The sequence below is a fragment of the Mchenga conophoros genome, linkage group LG20 (genome assembly GCF_057382185.1).
Source record: "Mchenga conophoros isolate Kocher_MC1m ecotype Shallow Benthic linkage group LG20, M_conophoros_male_GT1.1, whole genome shotgun sequence".
NCBI classification, from domain to species: domain Eukaryota; kingdom Metazoa; phylum Chordata; class Actinopteri; order Cichliformes; family Cichlidae; genus Mchenga; species Mchenga conophoros.
Genome location: NC_140545.1, coordinates 16,908,866 through 16,919,075, shown reverse-complemented (window position 1 = coordinate 16,919,075; position 10,210 = coordinate 16,908,866). Strand labels below are relative to the sequence as shown.

At 44.0% G+C, this 10,210-nt stretch overlaps 1 long non-coding RNA gene across 1 annotated transcript; it reads left to right on the top strand.

Moving 5' to 3' along the window:
• The first annotated feature begins 9,230 nt into the window (after positions 1–9,230).
• LOC146550581 (uncharacterized) lies at positions 9,231–9,704 on the top strand. The gene is made up of 2 exons (XR_014890285.1): positions 9,231–9,502; positions 9,596–9,704. It is a non-coding gene; the product is annotated as an uncharacterized LOC146550581 (long non-coding RNA).
• Positions 9,705–10,210: the final 506 nt, after the last annotated feature.

Genomic DNA, 10,210 nt, shown 5'->3' with positions numbered 1-10,210 from the left:
TTTTTTTGTGTGTGAAATTATTTTTTTAACCATTTGACTTGAAGTTGATTTAAGTACATGCATATTCTATTCTTTGTGATATGAACACATGTGAAACAAATGATCATTTAGCCATTTATTTTTAGCTCAAAATGACAACATTAACACAGTAAAACAGGTCTCTTTCTTAAACAGAAGCCTGTCATGCTTAACTTTTGAGAATATAAGTAAATCTTTCTTTAAAAGAACTCTGTCCTGCTTAACTTAAAATAATAGAAAACAATAGAAAGAAAAATATTCTTGTAACAGTGCACATTTAGTGCATTTAGTACAATTGGCTTCAGTTGAGGTATTATTTCAGCTTTTCTAATGCTAATCAGCTGCTCCTGTTTGTAAACCCGCTTGTTCCCATGATTACGCATCTTAACTCATCATCATTATTCATCTATGTATTACTTTTATGTATTAGTCATCTATTTGTTGTAATCATCTATCCTTGCAGTTGTTTATTACACAAAATAAATTATATTATCACACTTCTGGCCACATAGCGCTGATATTCACTGCACATGCCCATATTAACTTTTTCCAGCCAGGTGTTTTCCTTTTCCCATTCTTCCCTTTCTCTGAGGGGAACAAACATTGCTGCTCTAATGCTGGGCTTACACTGTGCGGTTTTTGGCCCATTTTGAGCCGATTTTTGAGTGATCGGACCGATTTTGGCCTTCATCGTGCGTCGTGTAGTATACGTGGGGTAACGAGAAGTGATTAACACCTCACGACCAGCTCCCGATCATCAATCGCTCGTGAAGGTGTCACCACAGGCGCTCACACTGCTCACGCGCAAACACGTAAACGTCGGTGAAAAAGACGGAGCAGCACAGCAGTGCAGCGTGTGATCTGGACACAAGCGATGGAGGCACTACTTGTAGAACTTCGAAAAGGCTCGGATGAGCTTTCCAATGTGGCCTCACAAAATGATCACGACCACAACAACCGTGAAAATAGTTGGATTTACATTGCTGCTCAATCACAGCTGCCTGATCAATGTTTTTCATTAGCAATTTAGCAAAGTTGATGGTGGTGGTGGCGTGTCTGTGTGAGTGAAAGACAGAGAGAGGGAGAGCGACAGATTTTCTGTTATAACCTTCATTTTATGGAGGCACAGTGTGAGCACTCAGGTCGCATCAGAGCATCGGGCGGTATAGTGTGAGACCTGCATCGTGACCTACCAACTTCTAACCCCTGCGAGTCAATCGTGCAGTTTGAGCAGGAGCTGAATAACGTGACTGAAAAAATCGCAGTGTCTGCCCAGCTTTAGGTGTACTGTCGTCCGAGACTTGCACCGCAGTGTCAGCGTTTGTTTCCCTGTTGGCCATGCTTGTTGTTGTGGTCATCTGTTGTCTTCCGGTATTTTCTCCGTAAGCGACCTTTCCTCGACCAATGAGATGAGCGGTAATCTGAATTGTCATACTCGAATTGTCATAAGTGTGGTGTCAGCTCATTGGTCACAAAGCAGGAGAGGGGCTGGGAATTATGTTTTCAAACAAAGCGTTAATTCCATTAACATTTATAGACTACTTTTGATTCTCACTGTATTACGGGACAAAGTGCGTCCCTTATTAGCTCAATACGGGACGTGTACTTTTGTTTCGAAATACGGGACGATTCCGTATTTTAAGGGACGGTTGGCAACCCTACTATACGCTCAGCACGATGGCAGAGACAGAAATGGGGGTTGCTGCGCTGGCAACAGTCTCATGGGTTTCCCTATCATGGTAGGGTTTCAACACGTTAATGTGGCACAAGGCGAGTTTTCCTCCTGCGTTCTGGGGTACTGAGGACATAATCTGTTTCAGACACCTTCCTTACTATAACATATGGTTCCGCAACATGGGCCGAAAGAGCAGAACCGGGCAACGGTAGCAACACTAGGACTTTGTCTCCAGCCTGAAAAGGTCTTTTCACAGCCTTTCTGTCATACAAATTCTTCATGCTTGCCTGGGAGGTGGCGCTGTCACTTGGTGTTCGCTCGCTCTGCGGTAGAGTATCACTTCCTGTTCCTGCTCAAACACAGTGGTGTTTCTGAGTAGCTTATTTGCTTAGCAATTTAATTAACAACTTTTAAATACATTCTTCTTTCATAGTATAATTTTCACGTGCTTCATCCGAAGCACACTTTCTGTGTACTCACTACCTAATTTATAGCCAAAGTATTCACTCACTGTCTCTGTACTGTTTCGCTAGCTTAGCTTAGCTCGTAGCCGACTCGTTAGCACCATGGCTACTTCACCTGTCCCTCCTGCACTTTCTTGCTCATTGTGTCAGATGTTTAGTTACTCCTCGGCCTCCTTTAGCAGTAATGATATCTGTAACAAATGTAGCATATTTGCAGCTCTGGAGGCCAGGATTACTGAATTGGAGACTCGGCTTCGCACCCTTCATTCACCTGTAGCTAGCCAGGCCCCTGTAGCTGGTGCAGCCGAAGATAGCATAGGCCCCGCTAGCTGTTCCCCGGCAGACCCCAAGCAGCTGGGGAAAGAGGGCGGCTGGGTCACGGTGAGGAGGAAGCATAGTCCTAAACAGAAGCCCCAGGTACACCACCAACCCGTTTATGTGTCTAACCGTTTTTCCCCACTCGATGACACACCCGCCGGGGGTCAAACTCTGGTAATTGGTGATTCTGTTCTCAGACATGTGAAGCTAGAGACACCGGCAACCATAGTCAATTGTCTTCCAGGGGCCAGAGCAGGTGACATTGAAGGAAATTTAAAACTGCTGGCTAAGGGTAAACGTAAATTCAGTAAAATCATAATTCACGTTGGCAGTAATGACACCCGGTTACGCCAATCGGAGGTCACTAAAATCAATATTGAATCGGTGTGCAACTTTGCTAAAACAATGTCGGACTCTGTAGTTTTCTCTGGTCCCCTCCCCAATCAGACCAGGAGTGACATGTTTAGCCGCATGTTCTCCTTAAATTGCTGGCTGTCTGAGTGGTGTCCCAGAAACGATGTGGGCTTCATAGATAATTTGCAAACCTTCTGGAGGAAACCTGGTCTTGTTAGGAGAGACGGCATCCATCCCACTTTGGATGGAGCAGCTCTCATTTCTAGAAATATGGACAAATTTATTAAACCCCCCAAAATATGACTATCCAGAGTTGGGACCAGGAAGCAGAGTTGCAGTCTTACACGCCTCTCTGCAGCTTCTCTCCTCCTGCTACCCCCCCAAAAACCCATCTCCATAGAGACTGTGTCAGCTCCCAAACAGACAAAAAACAAATTAAAATACAGCAACAAACGACTTAAACATAAACAATTACAAAGAAAGAACAATACAGTATCCACATCTGAACCAAAGAGTAAAACAGTGAAATGTGGATTATTAAATATTAGGTCTCTCTCCTCCAAGTCTCTGTTAGTACATGACTTAATAATTGATCAACAAATTGATTTACTCTGCCTTACAGAAACCTGGTTGCAGCAGGATGATTATGTTAGTTTAAATGAATCAACACCCCCGAGTCATTCTAACTACCAGAAACCTCGAAGCACAGGCCGAGGGGGCGGTGTGGCAGCAATTTTTCACACCAGCCTATTAATTAATGAAAGACCAAGACAGACTTTTAATTCATTTGAAAGCCTGATGCTTAACATTGTCCACCCCAGCTGTGAAACTCAGAAACCAGTCTTACTTGTTATCATCTATCGTCCACCTGGGCCTTACACAGAGTTTCTGTCTGATTTCTCAGAGTTTATATCTAATTTAGTTCTGAGCTCAGATAAAATAATTATTGTGGGTGATTTTAACATCCATGTAGATGCTAAAAATGACAGCCTCAACATGGCATTTAATCTGTTATTAGACTCAATTGGTTTCTCTCAAAATGTAAAAGAACCCACCCACCACTTTAATCACACTCTAGATCTTGTTTTAACATATGGCATAGAAACTGAACATTTAATAGTGTTTCCTGAAAACCCTCTCCTGTCTGATCATTTCCTGATAACATTTACATTTACAATAATTGATTACACAGCGGTGGAAAGTAGACTTTATCAAAGTAGATGTCTTTCTGAAAGCGCTGTAACTAAGTTTAAGAATATAATCCACCCACTGTTATCATCTTCAATGCCCTGTACCAACACAGAGCAGAGCAGCTATCTGAACGCTACCCCAACAGAGGTCGATTATCTTGTTAATAATTTCACCTCCTCACTACGTACGACTCTGGATACTGTAGCTCCAGTGAAAACTAAGGTCTCTAATCAGAAGTATTTGACTCCGTGGTATAATTCTCAAACACGTAGCCTAAAGCAGATGACTCGTAAACTGGAGAGGAAATGGCGTGTCACAAATTTAGAGGATCATCATTTAGCCTGGAGAAATAGTTTGCTGCTTTATAAGAAAGCCCTCCGCAAAGCCAGAACATCTTACTATTCATCACTGATTGAAGAAAATAAGAACAACCCCAGGTTTCTCTTCAGCACTGTAGCCAGGCTGACAAAAAGTCAGAGCTCTTTTGAGTCAACCATCCCTTTAACGTTAACTAGTAATGACTTCATGAACTTCTTCACAAATAAAATTTTTATCATTAGAGAAAAAATTACCAGTAATCATCCCACAGATGTAATATTATCTACAGCTACTCTTAGTACCATTGATGTTAAGTTAGACTCTTTTTCTCCAATTGATCTTTCTGAGTTAACTTCAATAATTACTTCCTCCAAACCTTCAACATGTCTTTTAGACCCCATTCCTACAAAACTGCTCAAAGAAGTCCTGCCATTAATTAATTCTTCGATCTTAAATATGATCAACCTATCTCTAATAATCGGCTATGTACCACAGGCCTTCAAGCTGGCTGTAGTTAAACCTTTACTCAAAAAGCCATCTCTAGACCCAGCAGTCTTAGCTAATTATAGGCCAATCTCCAACCTTCCTTTCATATCAAAAATCCTTGAAAGAGTAGTTGTCAAACAGCTAACAGATCATCTGCAGAGGAATGGTTTATTTGAAGAGTTTCAGTCAGGTTTCAGAGCTCATCACAGCACAGAAACAGCTTTAGTGAAGGTTACAAATGATCTTCTTATGGCCTCTGACAGTGGACTCATCTCTGTGCTTGTCCATCTAGACCTTAGTGCAGCATTCGATACTGTTGACCATAATATCCTATTAGAGCGATTAGAACATGCTTGTAGGTATTACAGGTACTGCACTGCAGTGGTTTGTATCATATCTATCTAATAGACTCCAATTTGTGCATGTAAATGGAGAGTCCTCTTCACACACTGAGGTTAATTATGGAGTTCCACAGGGTTCAGTGCTAGGACCAATTCTGTTTACATTATACATGCTTCCCTTAGGCAGCATCATTAGAAGACATAGCATACATTTTCACTGCTATGCCGATGACACCCAGCTCTATCTGTCCATGAAGCCAGATAACACACACCAATTAGTTAAACTGCAGGAATGTCTTAAAGACCTGGATGGCCGCTAACTTTTTGCTTCTTAATTCAGATAAAACTGAGGTTATTGTACTCGGCCCTGAAAATCTTAGAAATATGGTATCTAACCAGATTCTTACTCTGGATGGCATTACCTTGGCCTCCAGTAACACTGTGAGGAACCTTGGAGTCATTTTTGACCAGGACATGTCCTTCAAAGCACATATTAAACAAATATGTAAGACTGCTTTCTTCCATTTGTGCAACATCTCTAAAATTAGAAATATCCTGTCTCAGAGTGACGCTGAAAAACTAGTTCATGCATTTATTACTTCCAGGCTGGACTACTGTAATTCATTATTATCAGGATGTCCAAAAAACTCACTGAAAAGCCTTCAGCTAATCCAAAATGCTGCAGCAAGAGTACTGACAGGGACTAGAAAGAGAGAGCATATTTCTCCTGTTTTGGCTTCCCTTCATTGGCTTCCTGTTAAATCCAGAATTGAATTCAAAATCCTGCTCCTCACATACAAGGTCTTAAATAATCAGGCCCCATCTTATCTTAATGACCTTGTAGTACCATATCACCCTATTAGAGCACTTCGCTCTGGCTCTGCAGGCCTACTTGTTGTTCCTAGAGTATTTAAAAGTAGAATGGGAGGCAGAGCCTTCAGTTTTCAGGCCCCTCTTCTGTGGAACCAGCTTCCAGTTTGGATTCGGGAGACAGACACTATCTCTACTTTCAAGATTAGGCTTAAAACTTTCCTTTTTGCTAAAGCATATAGTTAGGGCTGGACCAGGTGATCCTGAATCCTCCCTTAGTTATGCTGCAATAGACGTAGGCTGCTGGGGGATTCCCATGATGCATTGAGTTTTTCCTTTCCAGTCACCTTTCTCACTCACTATGTATTAATAGACCTCTCTGCATTGAATCATATCTGTTATTAACCTCTGTCTCTCTTCCACAGCATGTCTTTTATCCTGTCTTCCTTCTCTCACCCCAACCGGTCGCAGCAGATGGCCGCCCCTCCCTGAGCCTGGTTCTGCCGGAGGTTTCTTCCTGTTAAAAGGGAGTTTTTCCTTCTCACTGTCGCCAAAGTGCTTGCTCATAGGGGGTCATATGATTGTTGGGTTTTTCTCTGTATCTATGAAGCGCCTTGAGGCGACTTTTGTTGTGATTTGGCGCTATATAAATAAAATTGAATTGAATTGAATTGAATTGGGATGCACACAGGGCCTCTTTTGATAATGAGGTAGCATGTTGCCAGCGATCCCTACACGTCTTCACAAAATCTGCCACGTTAGTTTTTGGAACACCACCGCTAAGGAACCCCTCTTTCAACAACTTTAGTGGGCCCCACACATCACGGCCAAACACAAGGGTAGCTGGGCTGAACCCCACGGACTCCTGCTTAGCATCGCGTATCGCAAACAGCACAAAGGGGACACCCTCATCCCAACTCCTGCCCGTGTCATGGCAGCACTTTTTCAGCATCGCCTTAAGCGTCTGGTGCCAACGCTCAAGTGCACCCTGCGACTCTGGGTGGTAAGCACTGGGCACAGAGCGAGAAATGCCAAGGGAGTGTAAAGTCTATTTAAATGCTCGGGATAAGAAGTTAGTTCCCTGGTCCGTTTGCACTGTTTTTGGGAGACCAAAGGTGGTAAAAAATTTGATTAGCGCCTTAGTAATGTTTGCAGTGGTGATCCTCCGCAGAGGAATTGCTTCGGGGAATCTCGTGGACAAACACATTATGGTCAATAAAAACTGATTATCTGCCCGTGTTCTTGGCAATGGACCAACACAATCCACCAAAACGTGTTCAAATGGCTCACCAACAGCAGGTATTGGACATAGTGGGGCTGGGGGCACAGTTTGGTTTGGTTTGCCCACTAGTTGACACGTGTTACAGGTATTACAATACCTTGCAACATCTGCCTTCATTGCCGGCGAGAATAAGTGCTGCAGAATACGGTCATATGTTTTAGTTATCCCCAAATGTCCTGACCAGGAATGATCATGGGCTAATTGTAGCACATGCTGACGGAGACTAGCCGGGACCACTATCGGTTGGACTACACTTCAGTCCTCCCCTGGCTTTGAGGTCCACCTGCGCATTAACAATCCATCACAAACAAAAAAATGTCTGCTTCCTGTCTCCTGTCGGACCATCACTCTCATCTATGGCGGCAAAACATTTGGCTAATGACGGGTCCTCTTTCTGAGCATCATAAGGGCCCCCCGTGTGAGGAGGGGGGGGGGCTGCGGGTTCAGGAGCAGGCTCAGCTACCTCTTGAGCCAGTTCCTTGGCATCAGGACCCACCTCCTCCTCGGAGGGCATCATATCCTTTTCCAAAATAGAGCCAGTCACCGACTCTGACAAGTCAACCACTTCTCCCTGCCGATGGGCGTGTGACCGGGTAAGAACACCTACAGGAAATACATCCGGGTGCTGCCGGCTTAAAGCATCTGACAAAGGCCTTGGGTCAGGAGTCTTCATGACCTCTGGGGTAGGATAAACCTTCCCGCCTGCTATGTCATTGCCCATTATGAAATCCACGCCATCAATTGAGAAGCAAGGACACACAGCCACAGGAAAAATACCACTTACTAGGTCACTCCGCACCCAAATTCGATTGAGGGGGGCAGGCACATAAGTCATCCCGACGCCTCTCACAATAACGTCAGTGCCACTGGCAGTCTTTTCATCAAAGGCAAGTGCACTGGCCAGCATGAGGGACTGTGAGCCACCTGTGTCACGTGAGATGGTCACAGTACGCTCATCTTCAGGCTCACCAGAGAGCGACACCGCTCCTTTAAAAATGAAGGGTTTAAAACATTCATCAGGAGTCTCAGTGCTAAGGGGTCTGTTAACAGGAGGAGCGATTTTAATCAGCCCCATCCCTTTTGGCTTACGTGGTGTTGAGGCTGGCTGTCTTCGCCTGTAGGCCTCGCAGTCCGCTATTAAATGGCCAGATTTAAAACAGTAAAAACATTTCCGGTCTGACCTGGGACGAGGCACAGGTACCTCTCCCCTTGTGTCTGGCTCACCACTAGCACCACTAGCCTTCGCTAGGGTGTTGCGTCGCTCATGCATAACGACACTGGCTTTATGGACGAGTGCGAACTCGTCCATAAAGCGGCCTGCTGCAACGTGGAAACCTTCTGTTCGTTCAGATATACTGTCATCCGCTCGGAGAATCAACTCCCGTACTGAAACTAGGTCTGCGGCTTTATAGGCCATACACATATACATATAAGTGTGACCTCTGTGTAGTGTCTTCTCTGGTCTGCATTCACAACAAAAAGGCAATGGTTAGAATGCTCTCTTTTTAATTTCGTGGGCAATCAGCACAAAATCTCGCAGGAATCCTCCATTATTCTGAGGATTACATTTCCACTTGCAGTGTGATCGTATAGTGGTAAATTTATACAACCAAAATAGAAAAACTTCAACACCATTAACATTGCATGTTAAATTTCCCAAATGAAAGGAATATAGAAATATATTTTAAAGCTGTGTTACAGAGTATAGCATGGTGGAAAAGGATGGAGAGAATCCCCCACTAAGCTTTTGGGTTGGCATTTCTTTAGATTTTGTTTTGTATTAATTGCATGCTTTGGTGTTTGTTTGTGTTTGATGTGAGGTGTGGGCGACACCCATGTGGGAGTGGAGATTCTACTTTAGTCCAGCTGCCAGCTATTTGGAGTTGAATACAGGGAGCAGCTGATAGGGGAGGATTGGAGCCCTTCTCTATAAAGGGGAGAGGAAACAGGAAGTAGGGTTGTCGTTGTTTTTTTAGTAGGACACTGGTGAAGCAGGGAAGCCTCGAAGATCCAGGATGAAGTGTGCACATTTTAATGGAAAAGATTTTTAACCTGGCCTGGTTTTGCTTTTAAAATAAACTGAGGATGTTGGGATGTGAGTGGATGTGCTGGAAGGCAGGAAAACAAACACTGGACTGGAGACTCTCTGTGCCCCTGACAAGGAAACTGGACAAGTTTTGGGGAAGTTCCAGCTCCCAGGATGTGATGTGGAGACCCAGCCTCGAACGAAGTCAGGCCTGAAAAGGTGGGTGGCAAGCCTTTTTGAGGAAGCTGCAGGATTGATACGTTTTGGCTGCTTGTTCTTCCAAGTGACCACCTTTCCCCTGTTTGTAACCAGGCTAACAACCCTGACCGCGGTGGTTTTGGGCCTTGGATTCCTGGCCAGAGTTGTGTCTTCAGCCAGTAGTTTTACCCGGAGAAAGAACAAATAAATCTTGTGTAACCCATTACAGTGTGCGTGTGGTGGTTCGTTACTGGTCAATATTAGAGCTACTACTTTCTTGTACGGAGGCCATTTTGGGCCTTACGTAACATTTGGCGTTTGTCGACAGGATTTGTGACCAGTATACAAACCCACCTGCCTTAGACTGATTAATATGGCGGATGAGCTATCTGAAACCATTAATATGGTGTCACCATTCTTTATTGGTGCGCCCTGGGTACCAAAATTTTGTGGGCTTAACACGAATTATGAAGATTGGGCGAGCCAAATTAGTGCAATGCTCCGTGCTCAAAAGTGGTCGATAGAACAGCAGTGTGATTTTGTACTGAGTGCATTAGGAGGAGAACCACGACGTGAAATTCTTATTTTGGAGCAAGTGGAGCGGGATACGCCAGATAAGATCTTTCTTCAACTTAAAGAACTGTATGGGGATAAAACAGCTGTGGGTACCTTGCGTGCCATGTTTTATGAGTGCAGACAAAGGGCAGAAGAGCCTATTAGAAAGTTCAC